Source organism: Hyperolius riggenbachi, chromosome 1 (genome assembly GCF_040937935.1).
Source record: "Hyperolius riggenbachi isolate aHypRig1 chromosome 1, aHypRig1.pri, whole genome shotgun sequence".
Classification (NCBI taxonomy): Eukaryota; Metazoa; Chordata; class Amphibia; order Anura; family Hyperoliidae; genus Hyperolius; species Hyperolius riggenbachi.
The window spans coordinates 641,723,059-641,735,946 of NC_090646.1; the positions used below are offsets into that span (position 1 = coordinate 641,723,059).

Genomic DNA, 12,888 nt, shown 5'->3' on the forward strand with positions numbered 1-12,888 from the left:
TTAATGATGGCTAATCCAGCAAGCAGGCATATTACAGCCGTAATTACGAGAATGTGCAAAGACCCTTCTGTGTGAGAGTAAATTCCTCTCTGGAGAGAACAAAACAATATTAATAAATATACTCTGTAAATAGGTCAATGGTGGAAGGAACACGCCTAATAAAACTATTTCTGCATCATAAGGTCTAGAAGTAAACTTGCATTTGTAATAATCGACTTTCACATAGTAAAGGCCCATACATATGCTGGATTCATGTCGACCAGCAGGGGTCAGTATCCAATCCCTCTGGCAACATCACAGGGCTGAAGCTATACAGAGGCGGAGTCAACTGTACACCTGATGACACGTTCTGCAGTAATACAGGGAGGCGGAGGGGCGATGGAGCCGGCCAGATGTGGTGTCACACAGTGAGCAGCAAGAAAGGTATAAGCCATCAGCAGTTGGAGGCTGCTGTGCACCAGTCGGATTATTGGCTGAGTCGATTGTTATCGCCCACCTCAGCCCACTTTAACCACTTAAGCCCACAGGGTTGTACATTTTTTGCATCTGAGCATCTTTCACCTCCCATTCATTTGCCAATAACTTTATCACTACTTATCACAATGAATTGATCTATATCTTGTTTTTTTCCGCCACCAATTAGGCTTTCTTGGGGTGATACATTTTGCTAAGAATTAATTTATTCTAAATCCATTTTAACAGGAATATTAAGAAAGAAATGGAAAAAATTCATTATTTCTCAGTTTTTGGCCATCATAGTTTGAAATGAATACATGTTACCGTAATAAAAACCCATGTATTTTATTTGCCTATTTGTCCCGCTTATAACACCATTTAAATTATGTCCCTATCACAATGTATGGCGACGATATTTTATTTGGAAATAAAGGTGCTTTTTTTCAATTTGCATCCATCACTATTTACAAGCCCATAATCAAAAAAAATATATTAATATAATCCTTTGACATGCATATTTAAAAAGTTCAGACCCTTAGGTAACTATTTATGTGTTGTTTTTTATTGTAATTTTTGTATTTATTTTTTTATTAAAAAAATGTATTTGTGTAATTTTTGGTGTGGGTAAGTAAACAGCTAATTTTTAAATGTAATTTAATGTATTTCTTTATTAAAAAATGTATGTGGGTGTAGTTTACTATTTGGCCACAAGATGGCCACAGTCAAAGTCCTGGAAGCATACGATGACGCTTCCAGGAACTAGAATGAAGACGGGGAACTTTTTTTGCAGAAAGACCGCGGTCTCTGTTAAGAGACCGTTGTTTTTTCTGCGGGGGACTGCCTAGTTTTGAACTGTCTACTTTTTCGCGATAGCAGTCCTTTAACAACTTGACCATGAGGTTTTTTCCCTTTATGGACCAGAGCAATTTTGACCTTTTTTTTTAGCACTCCTTCCATTCATTCTCCAATAGCTTTATCACTACTTATTACACATACAGTAAATGATCTGTACATCGTTTTTTCGCCATATATATCATATTATTATATACATTTTCACAAGAATAACAAGAAAAAAAATTGAAAAAAATGCATTAATTCTCAGTTTTCAGCCATTATAGTTTTAAAATAAAACATGCAATCACCCAGTACTATCACTCTGCAGTTCAGTTGTTTAGGTTATTCTATAAAAAATGTCAATGAAATTAACGGAAGCCAAAAAAAAAATGTTGGCAATCCAAGACTCGGACGTGTGACTTTTCTCAACCTTGTTTACAGAGTATCCCGGATTGCCCTTGGAGATGATGTCCTGAGCTTAGCATAACATAGCCAGCAGCATGTTAATAATACGCATCCAAATTTAAGGGGCTGACCTCACAACCCCACCCCCTCCTGTTTTCTGTCTTTTTTTTTTTTCAAGCTAAGTACAGAGGAATTATTTCTTCTGGATGACTAAGCAATATGATTTTCTACTGAATGCTTACATTCAGTTTATACGGCCCCACGGCGGGTCTAGACTTTCAAACTCTATAACGTGTTGTCACGCTAAACCATACATGTCAAACTCTGGCCTGCGGGCCAAATCTGGCCCTCAGAGCCATTCAATTTGGCCCTCGAGTGGTTTCCCCATTTTGCATTATGTTTGGCTCACTCTAGACCCCCAGGCAAGATAAACTGGGGGTAAAGCCCTAAATCACCAGGGAAGCCATATGGGGAGGTTAAAGAACTAGACACCAAGGAATTGTTTAGGGGTGTAAGGGGGGACCACTAGACACCAGGAAAATAGTTATGGGTGGGAGGGGAACCACTAGACACCAGGGAACAGTATAGGGGAGGGAGTGGGGCCACTAGACATTAGGGAGCTGTATAGGGGAAGGAGGGGAGGGCAGTAGACACCAGGGAACTGTTTAGGGGAGGGAGGACCACCAGTCACCAGAGAACTGGATAGGGGAAGGAGGGGGACCACTAGACACCAGGGAACTGTATAAGGGAGGGAGGTAGCCACTAGACATTGAGGTTGGCCTGCGACTTGGTTGTAGTGTTCAATTCCGGCCCACTTCGTATTTGAGTTTGACACCCCTGTGCTAAGTGTGGTTTGCCTTCTTAAAACAGAATGAATTTGTGATAATTCAGCATAAAGTGAACATCTGTGGTTACCCACAATGCACTGCTACTGAATATGCAAATTATCTCTTTATGTCCCAGAAGTAAAGCTTGCATCCAGAACCGCTGGTGTCTAGCAAGCCTATAGCTTTAAATTTTACACAGCCACACCAACCCCACATGCAGACAGCCTGTTTCAGACTTTTGACCCTCTTCAGTGCATGTGCATAGACAGACCAATGAGAATTGTTGTCATGAATATGCTTTGGAGGTATGGGGGGGGGGGGGGGGGCGGGGAGGGGGGGTATGCTTAGTGTTAGAAGGCACCTGAAGTGAGAGGGATTTGGAGGCTGCAATATTTGTTTCCATTTAAACAATGCACATTGCCTGGCATCCTGCTGATCCTCTGCCTCTGATACACCTGGCCACAGACCCTGAACATGAAGCATGCAGTTCAGATGTTTGATTAAGGTTTGACTGGATTAGCTGCATGCTTGTTTCAGGTGTGTGATTCAGACACTACTAAATATTAAGCATGACACCAGGCAACTAGCATTGTTTAAAAGGAAATATAAATGGCAGCCTTCATATCCATCTCACTTCAGGCGTCCTCTAAAGCAAACATGAAGTGAAAAATAAACTTATGAGATTATAAATTGTATGTGTAGTACAGCTAAGAAACAGAACATTAGTAGCAAAGAAAGTAGTAGTATTGTTTTCCAGTGCAGGAAGAGTTAAAAAACTTTTAATTGTTATCTATGAGCTCCTCAACCTACTGGGTGGAATACAGTCCTGTCTTCTGAACAGGGCTGTGGAGTCGGTACAAAAATCTTCCAACTCCAACTCCTCAGTTTCTGAAACCACGACTCCGACTCCAACTCCGACTCCGGGTGCCCAAAATTGCCTCGACTCCGACTCCACAGCCCTGCTTCTAAAGTACTTAAACAGCAAAGAAACAGTGAGAAACAGCTTGGGATAAGATTTTACTGCAGGAAAGTTCAATTATTTCCGCTTTGCTTTATATCTTAAAATATAGTGTGGTTTTTAAACTGAAAATATGACAGAATATGATGCAGTTATAAAAAAAAAAAGCTATGTAACTGAAAATAAAAATATGAAACTCTTTTCTTTACTACTAATCTTCTATTCGTTACCCATACTATGCAAACAATTCATCATCATTTGTTTTTTCGCATTAGGTTTGCATTAATGACCCTGATGCAGTTAGCTACAGTACTATTGCTTTCTAAAGGTAAGGCAATACAGTATTACGGTGTAATGCCAGGAGAGTAGTTTGCATTGCGCAATTAGCACAACCCAAGATACGTGGGTAACAATAGCATTGCTATGGTAGCACGTATTAACATTAAGAGTTGCGCAGTCGTGCAGGTGTTAGTACCAGTAATATTGCTGTGCGCTGCATGCGTACAGCATTATTACCGTAGGTTTATGCTACAGGACCACTATGTGCTGGTATTATAGATTTTTTTATTTTATTTTAATTTTTTTTAATGTAAAGTTAAAGAGACACTGAAGTGAAAAAAAAAATTATGATATGATTTGTATGTGTAGTACAGCTAAGAAATAAAACATTTGGAGCAGACGCATGTCTAATATTATTTTCAGTACAGGAAGAGTAAAGAAACGCCAGTTATCTATGCAAAAGAGTCACTGAGCTCCACTACTTTCAAAGTCGCAGAGAGCTCTGTCTTCTGAAGCTTGTCTCAACTGTTTTATTTTTCTCTCCAGAAGACAGGTCAATAGTTCACTGGCCTGCTCTGTAAAAATCATTTAGAATGCTGAGTAGTGTGTAAATTGCAAATATTAGAGAATGATGAAAAAAAAAACACTATATAACTGAAAATAAAAATATGAGAATATTTTCTCTGCTACTAATGTTCTAGTAATTAGCCGTACTGCACAACCAATTCATTAGATCATCATTTTTTTCCGCTTCAGTGTCTCTTTAAAGCTAATGGAAACGGCGGCAGAGAGAGCAGTATCTGACCAATCGGCGCTGAAACGTGGGGACTGTAAGAGGAGATGGAAGGCTCTATAGGACCCAAAGCCTTCCCTTTCCTTAGGTAAGTATCTGGTTGATTTTTATTTATTTATTTATTTTGCTTCCCATTCATTTTAAATAAATCAAAGGGGCCCTATGGCGAAAAATTTTAAATATGTGCAAATATACATATAAGAAGTACGTTTTTTCCAGAGTAAAATGAGCCATAAATGACTTTTCTCCTATGTTGCTGTCACTTACAGTAGGTAGTAGAAATCTGACAGAAGCGACAGGTTTTGAACTAGTCCATCTCTTTATAGGGGATTCACAGGGATTTATTGATTTTCAAAAGCACTTACTGAATGGCAGTTGCTCTGTCCAACTGCCAAAAAACTGTGTAGCAAGCAGGGAAGCTAGGCAGCATCATTGTTTAAATCCTTTTTAGGCAATATCTTTATAAAGAATAAAAGCCTTGCTGAGAATCCCCTAGGAAGAGATGGACTAGTCCAAAACCTGTCGCTTCTCTCAGATTTCTACTACCCACTGTAAGTGACAGCAACATAGGAGAAAAGTAATTTATGGCTCATTTTACTCTGGAAAAAACGTACTTCTTATTTGTCTATGTTTGCACATATTTTAAATTTTACAATTTTTCGCCATAGTGCCCATATAGCATGGAAATGGTCAGCAATATACTAATAACTCCTGTTTGTGAGCAAATGTTAGGCAATCTATAAACCTTGGAGCTGTGCAAATCAGCAGGGAGTGTAACAAATTCTCTCACCTGCAAGCTGCAAACACTATGCATTATATTTGCATGCAAGCCAGAATTATTACTTTGACCATCTCTAGTGGATAAGTGATGTGTGGTACTGAAGAAAGCTCAACAAAAGCAAAAGGAATCTCCCAACAGTATACCTGAAAGCAGCCTCCTGAGAGATGTAGTGAAAGTTTTTACACATCAGGTAAATCTTCATTCACACAGGCAATGCTGGTGGTAGTACAGGAAAGGAGTACGGTGAAAGGAGCTGTGCGATTGGGTGCCATTGTTTACTCACATAAGCCATTATGTTTTTCCTCTTTCGGGTGAAGCATGCCCCAGGTGTTTACAGTGTTTGCTGACTGCCAGCTAACCACACTCAACCCTCACTCCTGCAACTTAGAGCTGATCAATGTTACATAGTTTCAAAGTTATTTGGGTTGAAAAAAACAAATACTTCCATAGAGTTCAACCAGAAAATAAAGTTCAACCAGAAAGCACACAGAGGTGCTGGTAGGCACAGAGTACTAGCTTTTACTCATACCTCCCAACTTTTTGAGATGAGAAAGAGGGACACATACACCACACCCCTGCCACACCCCTAATCACACCCCCTGCCACACCCCTAGTCACGTATACCATAAAAATTTCATAAGAAAAATAGATTGCTTTACAATTCAAACCACACTGGTCCTTTCTATCCTGCTACATTTTCCTTCATATTAACATTTTAAAATTAGTAATATATCAATTTAAAGGATGGGAATAAAGTTTACAGTCAATCAAACACATTTTTAGTAGAGAAATATATAAATTTACATAGAAAGAGGGACAGAGGGACAGGGCTCCCAAAGAGGGACTGTCCCTCCGAAAGAGGGACATTTGGGAGCTATGTTTTATTTTACATGCCTATGGTGACAAGTCAGTGTCTAAGCCCTGTTTAATAATAGAAATCACAAGGCATGCTTAATGTAAATGCTACCCAATCTGCCTGATCACATACATCCTGCATTTCTTCTTGTCTGGTTAAGTTCATGCTCTGTACGGGAGAAGGTGAGACTGCAGCGCCTTATCCAATCAACAGAAAGAATAACTGGCTGCAGCTTACCTTCCCTGCAGGATCTTTATGCTAGTAAGCGCAGAAAGAGAGTGACCAAGATTGCCTCTGACCCCTCTCTCCCTGCCTACCCCATCTTGCAACTTTATGCCTCCAGTGTGAAATACTGTGCAGTCGCAAGAAAAACTTCCATGCACAGTAACTTCTTCCCTCAGGCAGTAGCCATGCTTAACCCTCTGGAGACCGGCTGCCTAGCCCCCCTTAAGGACCAGGGCATTTTACGTGCGGGGGTGGGTGGTGGTGTTTGGGGGGGTGGTCAGGCAGCCGAATCTCCAGTACAGATAGTGTCCCCATTGATGTCCCCAGTATAGCCAGGTGTCCCCCGCAGAACCAGCAGCCTTTACTCACCTCCCTGGGTCCTGCGATGAGCAGCTCTAACCCCCTCCACTCTGGCCGGCATCCCTGCTGCTCGCACTGACTCTAAGTTCCAGGTCATGGCTTGATGACGTCATCAAGCCGGGACCCGACACTTAAGAGAGAGCGAGCAGCTATGCCGGGCAGAGCAGAGGAATGCGACGATCGCCGGGGGAACATCAGGAAGGGGAGTCCCGTCTTCTCCTTCCCCTCCTACCACCACTGCACAATAGTGATCACTATGATCACTGAGGGTAGATGTCAGCTGTCATATGACAGCTTAATCTCCCCTCTCCGGTGGACACCCACAAGTGAGGCATAGGATTTACTATCAGCGGTCCCCAGGAGGTTAATGCAGCACCACGCTAGATCTTCTAGGGCTTGAAAGCATTACAGCACAGTTATACGCTTCTCACCCTTCTCACACACAGTACTGTCCTTGACTTGAAATTATATTTATTGTCTGTTTTTGTATTGTCTGTGCTGTAGCCTAGCACTGTTTACATACTTCCAGGATAGAGGGCGCCTGCGCTGTAGCCTAGCACTGCTTACATACTTCCTGCATAGAGGACGCCTGCGCTGTAGCCTAGCACTGCTTACATACTTCCTGCATAGAGGACGCCTGCGCTGTAGCCAAGCACTGCTTACATACTTCCTGCATAGAGGACGCCTGCGCTGTAGCCTAGCACTGCTTACATACTTCCTGCATAGAGGATGCCTGCGCTGTAGCCTAGCACTGCTTACATACTTCCTGCATACAGGGTGCCTGCGCTGTAGCCTAGCACTGCTTACATACTTCCAGGATAGAAGGCGCCTGTGTTGTAGCCTAGCACTGCTTACATACTTCCTGCATACAGGGTGCCTGCGCTGTAGCCTAGCACTGCTTACATACTTCCAGGATAGAAGGTGCCTGTGCTGTAGCCTAGCACTGCTTACATACTTCCAGGATAGAAGGCCTCTGCGCTGTAGCCTAGCACTGCTTACATACTTCCAGGATAGAAGGTGCCTGTGCTGTAGCCTAGCACTGCTTACATATTTTCAGGATAGAGGCGCCTGTGTTGTAGCCTAGCACTGCTTACATACTTCCTGCATAGAGGACGCCTGCGCTGTAGCCTAGCACTGCTTACATACTTCCTGCATACAGGGTGCCTGCGCTGTAGCCTAGCACTGCTTACATACTTCCAGGATAGAAGGCGCCTGTGTTGTAGCCTAGCACTGCTTACATACTTCCAGGATAGAAGGCGCCTGTGCTGTAGCCTAGCACTGCTTACATACTTCCAGGATAGAGGACGCCTGCGCTGTAGCCTAGCACTGCTTACATACTTCCAGAATAGAGGACGCCTGCACTGTAGCCTAGCACTGCTTACATACTTACAGGATAGAGGGCGCCTGCGCTGTAGCCTAGCACTGCTTACATACATCCAGGATGGAGGGTGCCTGTGCTGTAGCCTAGCACTGCTTACATACTTTCAGGATAGAAGGCGCCTATGCTGTAGCCTAGCATTGCTTACATACTACCAGGATAGAAGGCCTCTGCGCTGTAGCCTAGCACTGCTTACATACTTCCAGGATAGAAGGTGCCTGTGCTGTAGCCTAGCGCTGCTTACATATTTTCAGGATAGAGGACGCCTGTGCTGTAGCCTAGCACTGCTTACATACTTCCAGGATAGAGGGCGCCTGCGCTGTAGCCTAGCACTGCTTACATACTTCCAGGAAAGAGGACGCCTGCGCTGTAGCCTAGCACTGCTTACATACCTCCAGGAAAGAGGATGCCTGCGCTGTAGCCTAGTACTGCTTACATACTTCCAGGATAGAGGTGCCTGCGCTGTAGCCTAGCACTGCTTACATACTTACAGGATAGAGGGCGCCTGCGCTGTAGCCTAGCACTGCTTACATACTTCCAGGATAGAGGGTGCCTGCGCTGTAGCCTAGCACTGCTTACATACTACCAGGATAGAAGGCCTCTGCGCTGTAGCCTAGCACTGCTTACATACTTCCAGGATAGAAGGTGCCTGTGCTGTAGCCTAGCACTGCTTACATATTTCCAGGATAGAGGACGCCTGTGCTGTAGCCTAGCACTGCTTACATACTTCCAGGATAGAGGGCGCCTGCGCTGTAGCCTAGCACTGCTTACATACTTCCAGGATAGAAGACGCCTGCGCTGTAGCCTAGCACTGCTGACATACTTCCAGGAAAGAGGACGCCTGCGCTGTAGCCTAGCACTGCTTACATACTTCCATGATAGAGGTGCCTGCGCTGTAGCCTAGCACTGCTTACATACTTCCAGGATAGAGGGTGCCTGCGCTGTAGCCTAGCACTGCTTACATACTACCAGGATAGAGGGCGCCTGTGCTGTAGCCTAGCACTGCTTACATACTTCCAGGATAGAGGTGCCTGCGCTGTAGCCTAGCACTGCTTACATACTACCAGGATAGAAGGCCTCTGAGCTGTAGCCTAGCACTGCTTACACTCTTCCACGATAGAAGGTGCCTGTGCTGTAGCCTAGCACTGCTTACATACTTCCAGGATAGAGGGCGCCTGCGCTGTAGCCTAGCACTGCTTACATACTACCAGGATAGAAGGCCTCTGCGCTGTAGCCTAGCACTGCTTACACTCTTCCAGGATAGAAGGTGCCTGTGCTGTAGCCTAGCACTGCTTACATACTTCCAGGATAGAGGGCGCCTGCGCTGTAGCCTAGCACTGCTTACATACTTCCAGGAAAGAGGACGCCTGCGCTGTAGCCTAGCACTGCTTACATACTTCCAGGATAGAGGTGCCTGCGCTGTAGCCTAGCACTGCTTACATACTTCCAGGATAGAGGGCGCCTGCCCTGTAGCCTAGCGCTACTTACATACTTCCAGGATAGAGGGTGCCTGCGCTGTAGCCTAGCACTGCTTACATACTTCCAGGATAGAGGTGCCTGCGCTGTAGCCTAGCACTGCTTACATACTTCCAGGATAGAGGGCGCCTTCGCTGTAGCCTAGCACTACTTACATACTTCCAGGATAGAGGGTGCCTGCGCTGTAGCCTAGCACTGCTTACATACTACCAGGATAGAAGGCCTCTGCGCTGTAGCCTAGCACTACTTACATACTTCCAGGATAGAGGTGCCTGCGCTGTAGCCTGGCACTGCTTATATACTTCCAGAATAGAGGGCGCCTGCGCTGTAGCCTAGCACTGCTTACATACTTCCAGGATAGAGGGCACCTGTGCTATAGCCAAGCACTGCTTACATACATCCAGGATGGAGGGTGCCTGTGCTGTAGCCTAGCACTGCTTACATACTTTCAGGATAGAAGGCGCCTATGCTGTAGCCTAGCACTGCTTACATACTTCCAGGATAGAGGTTACTGCGCTGTAGCCTAGCACTGCTTACATACTTCCAGGATAGAAGGTGCCTTTGCTGTAGCCTAGCACTGCCTACATACTTCCAGGATAGAAGGCGTCTGCGCTGTAGCCTAGCACTGCTTACATACTTCCAGGATAGAGGGCGTCTGCGCTGTAGCCTAGCTCTGCTTACATACTTCCAGGATAGAGGACGCCTGTACTGTAGCCTAGCACTGCCTACATACTTCCAGGATAGAAGGCACCTGAGCTGTAGCCTAGCACTGCTTACATACTTCCAGGATAGAAGGCACCTGAGCTGTAGCCTAGCACTGCTTACATACTTCCAGGATAGAGGTGTTTGCGCTGTAGACTAGTACTGCTTACATACTTCCAGGATAGAAGGTGCCTGTGCTGTAGCCTAGCACTGCTTACATACTTCCAGGATAGAGGGCGCATGCGCTGTAGCCTAGCACTGCTTACATACTTCCAGGATAGAGGGCGTCTGCGCTGTAGCCTAGCACTGCTTACATACTTCCAGGATAGAGGGCGCCTGCACTGAAACCTAGCACTGCTTACATACTTCCAGGATAGAAGGCGCCTGTGCTGTAGCCTAGCACTGCTTACATACTTCCAGGATAGAAGGCGCCTGCACTGAAGCCTAGCACTGCTTACATACTTCCAGGATAGAGAGCGTCTGCGCTGTAGCCTAGCACTGCTTACATACTTCCAGGATAGAAGGTGCCTGTGCTGTAGCCTAGCACTGCTTACATACTTCCAGGATAGAGGGCGTCTGCGCTGTAGCCTGGCACTGCTTACATACTTCCAGGATAGAAGGTGCCTGTGCTGTAGCCTAGCACTGCTTACATACTTCCAGGATAGAGGGTGTCTGCGCTGTAGCCTAGCACTGCTTACATACTTCCAGGATAGAGGGTGCCTGCGCTGTAGCCTAGCACTGCTTACATACTTCCAGGATAGAGGGCGCTTGCGCTGTAGCCTAGCACTGCTTACATACTCCCAGGATAGAGTGCGCCTGCGCTGTAGCCTAGCACTGCTTACATACTTCCAGGATAGAAAGCGCCTGCACTGTAGCCTAGCACTGCTTACATACATCCAGGATAGAGGGTGCCTGCGCTGTAGCCTAGCACTGCTTACATACTTCCAGGATAGAAAGCGCCTGCGCTGTAGCATAGCTCTGCTCATATACTTCCTGCATAGAGGGTAGTTGCACTCTTTTGAGCTGACAAAATTCTAGGGATGAAGACTTGGATTCTATGCAGCAACCTCTGATCTGGAAGCAATGGGAGGTTTTAAAATACTGTACGTTTGTATCAATAAACAGATCTTGTAGTGCCCGAAGCAGAGACATGTGTAAATCACAGTATGGCGCTTGTCTTCCCCCAACCATCATTTAGAATTTCTAGAGTTCTCCTTTAAGACCAGGATGTCCACACCCTGTGATCGCAATAAAACATACCTGCTGGTCTTTTTAAACCCTTGTGACGTCACCTTATATGCAGCTGTTCCCCTGGGCACCTTCAGCTGTCACATGGGCAGTGCCAGCTGCTTAACAGCTGCTCACAAGCCTCCTCTGCACACATCCTATCCTTACAGCACTGAGAAGCAAGAGACAGCACTACTGCCTATGACAGAGGCCTATGACAGGCAAGGTGTGCGATAACGACTTGTCAGAATTCGCTGCATTCCACAAGCACTTCACAGAAAAACTTTTTCCCTGCTGACTTATCACAGGAAAAGTTTGCAACGGATCCTGGGGCAGACCCTTCAGCGGACGCCACATCCGCAAGAACAATAGGGGGACAACAAAAGACGGTCCGTGTGCAGAAATGAATTCAATGAGAGAAAACTCACAATTTTCAGTGCCTGGGCTGCCGTGCGTGTCTTCAATGCTCCGTCAACAGGTCCTGTATGTATTGGCAACACCCTGTGGCTGAGCACATAATGTGTGGAGGCTTGGATGTGAGCAGCGCTCAGACAGAAGGCGTGCCTAGCAATCTCCCAACACGGATATGAGGAACTCACCTCAGGCAAATCTCTCTTGTGACTCAACCACGATACAAGCAAATACACACACGGCAGCTCTGACTCAAAGCCTGCATGGAGACTGCGTGTCCTTTAACTGGAGGAATGCAGGATTCTTTCTAAAGGTTATTCCGCGCAGATCGGAACGCATTAAAAGGAAGCGCGCTTACGTAAACTGACTGATACCGAAGAAAATGGAAAAAGCATTTAGGAGAGAATTTGTGATCTTTGCGAGATATTTAAGCTCCTTAAAGGGGAATTCCGCCTTTGCTATGAAAATTATAAAAATGTACGGGTGGTTGCATGAGGCCCCTTTTACATTCATGCGGTGCAATTCTCCCTTGGAGGGAGAGGCTGCCGCAGGAGAACCACATCGCATGAAAGCACCTTTCACATTATCCTGCGCTGACAGGGTAATGAGCATAGGCCCGCCCCCTGCTCAGTGACCTACTTCCTGCTGAACAGGAAATACGTCACTGGCACTGCACCGCGCTCCATCGTTCACGCTCACTGAGCCAGATTTATCAAGAGTGTCTGAGACGAATCATTCGTAGGTTTTTAGAAAACCGTGCAGAACTGTCTCAGGCATCTTAAGAAATCATTAAATAGTGCAGATTCCTTCTAAAACTGTTGTATAATAGGAGGGGATAGGAAGGTCTCTCAGACAGTGCAGTGTGTGAGGGGAATTGCCGTTGCTGAGGTAACCAACACACCTGCTGTATTGATAGCAGC

At 45.3% G+C, this 12,888-nt stretch overlaps 1 protein-coding gene across 4 annotated transcripts in view; it reads right to left on the minus strand.

The window, feature by feature from the left end:
- Positions 1-12,888, minus strand: part of RAB27B (RAB27B, member RAS oncogene family) — a 347,777-nt gene that overhangs the window by 83,837 nt on the left and 251,052 nt on the right. The window contains exon 1 of one of the 4 annotated variants that reach the window (XM_068251328.1): positions 11,986-12,086. The exons of the other annotated variants lie outside the window; for them this stretch is intronic. The gene's annotated coding sequence lies outside the window, so the exon portion shown is untranslated. Of the gene's footprint in view, positions 1-11,985; positions 12,087-12,888 lie in introns of those variants that run through there. 4 annotated transcript variants of the gene reach the window in all.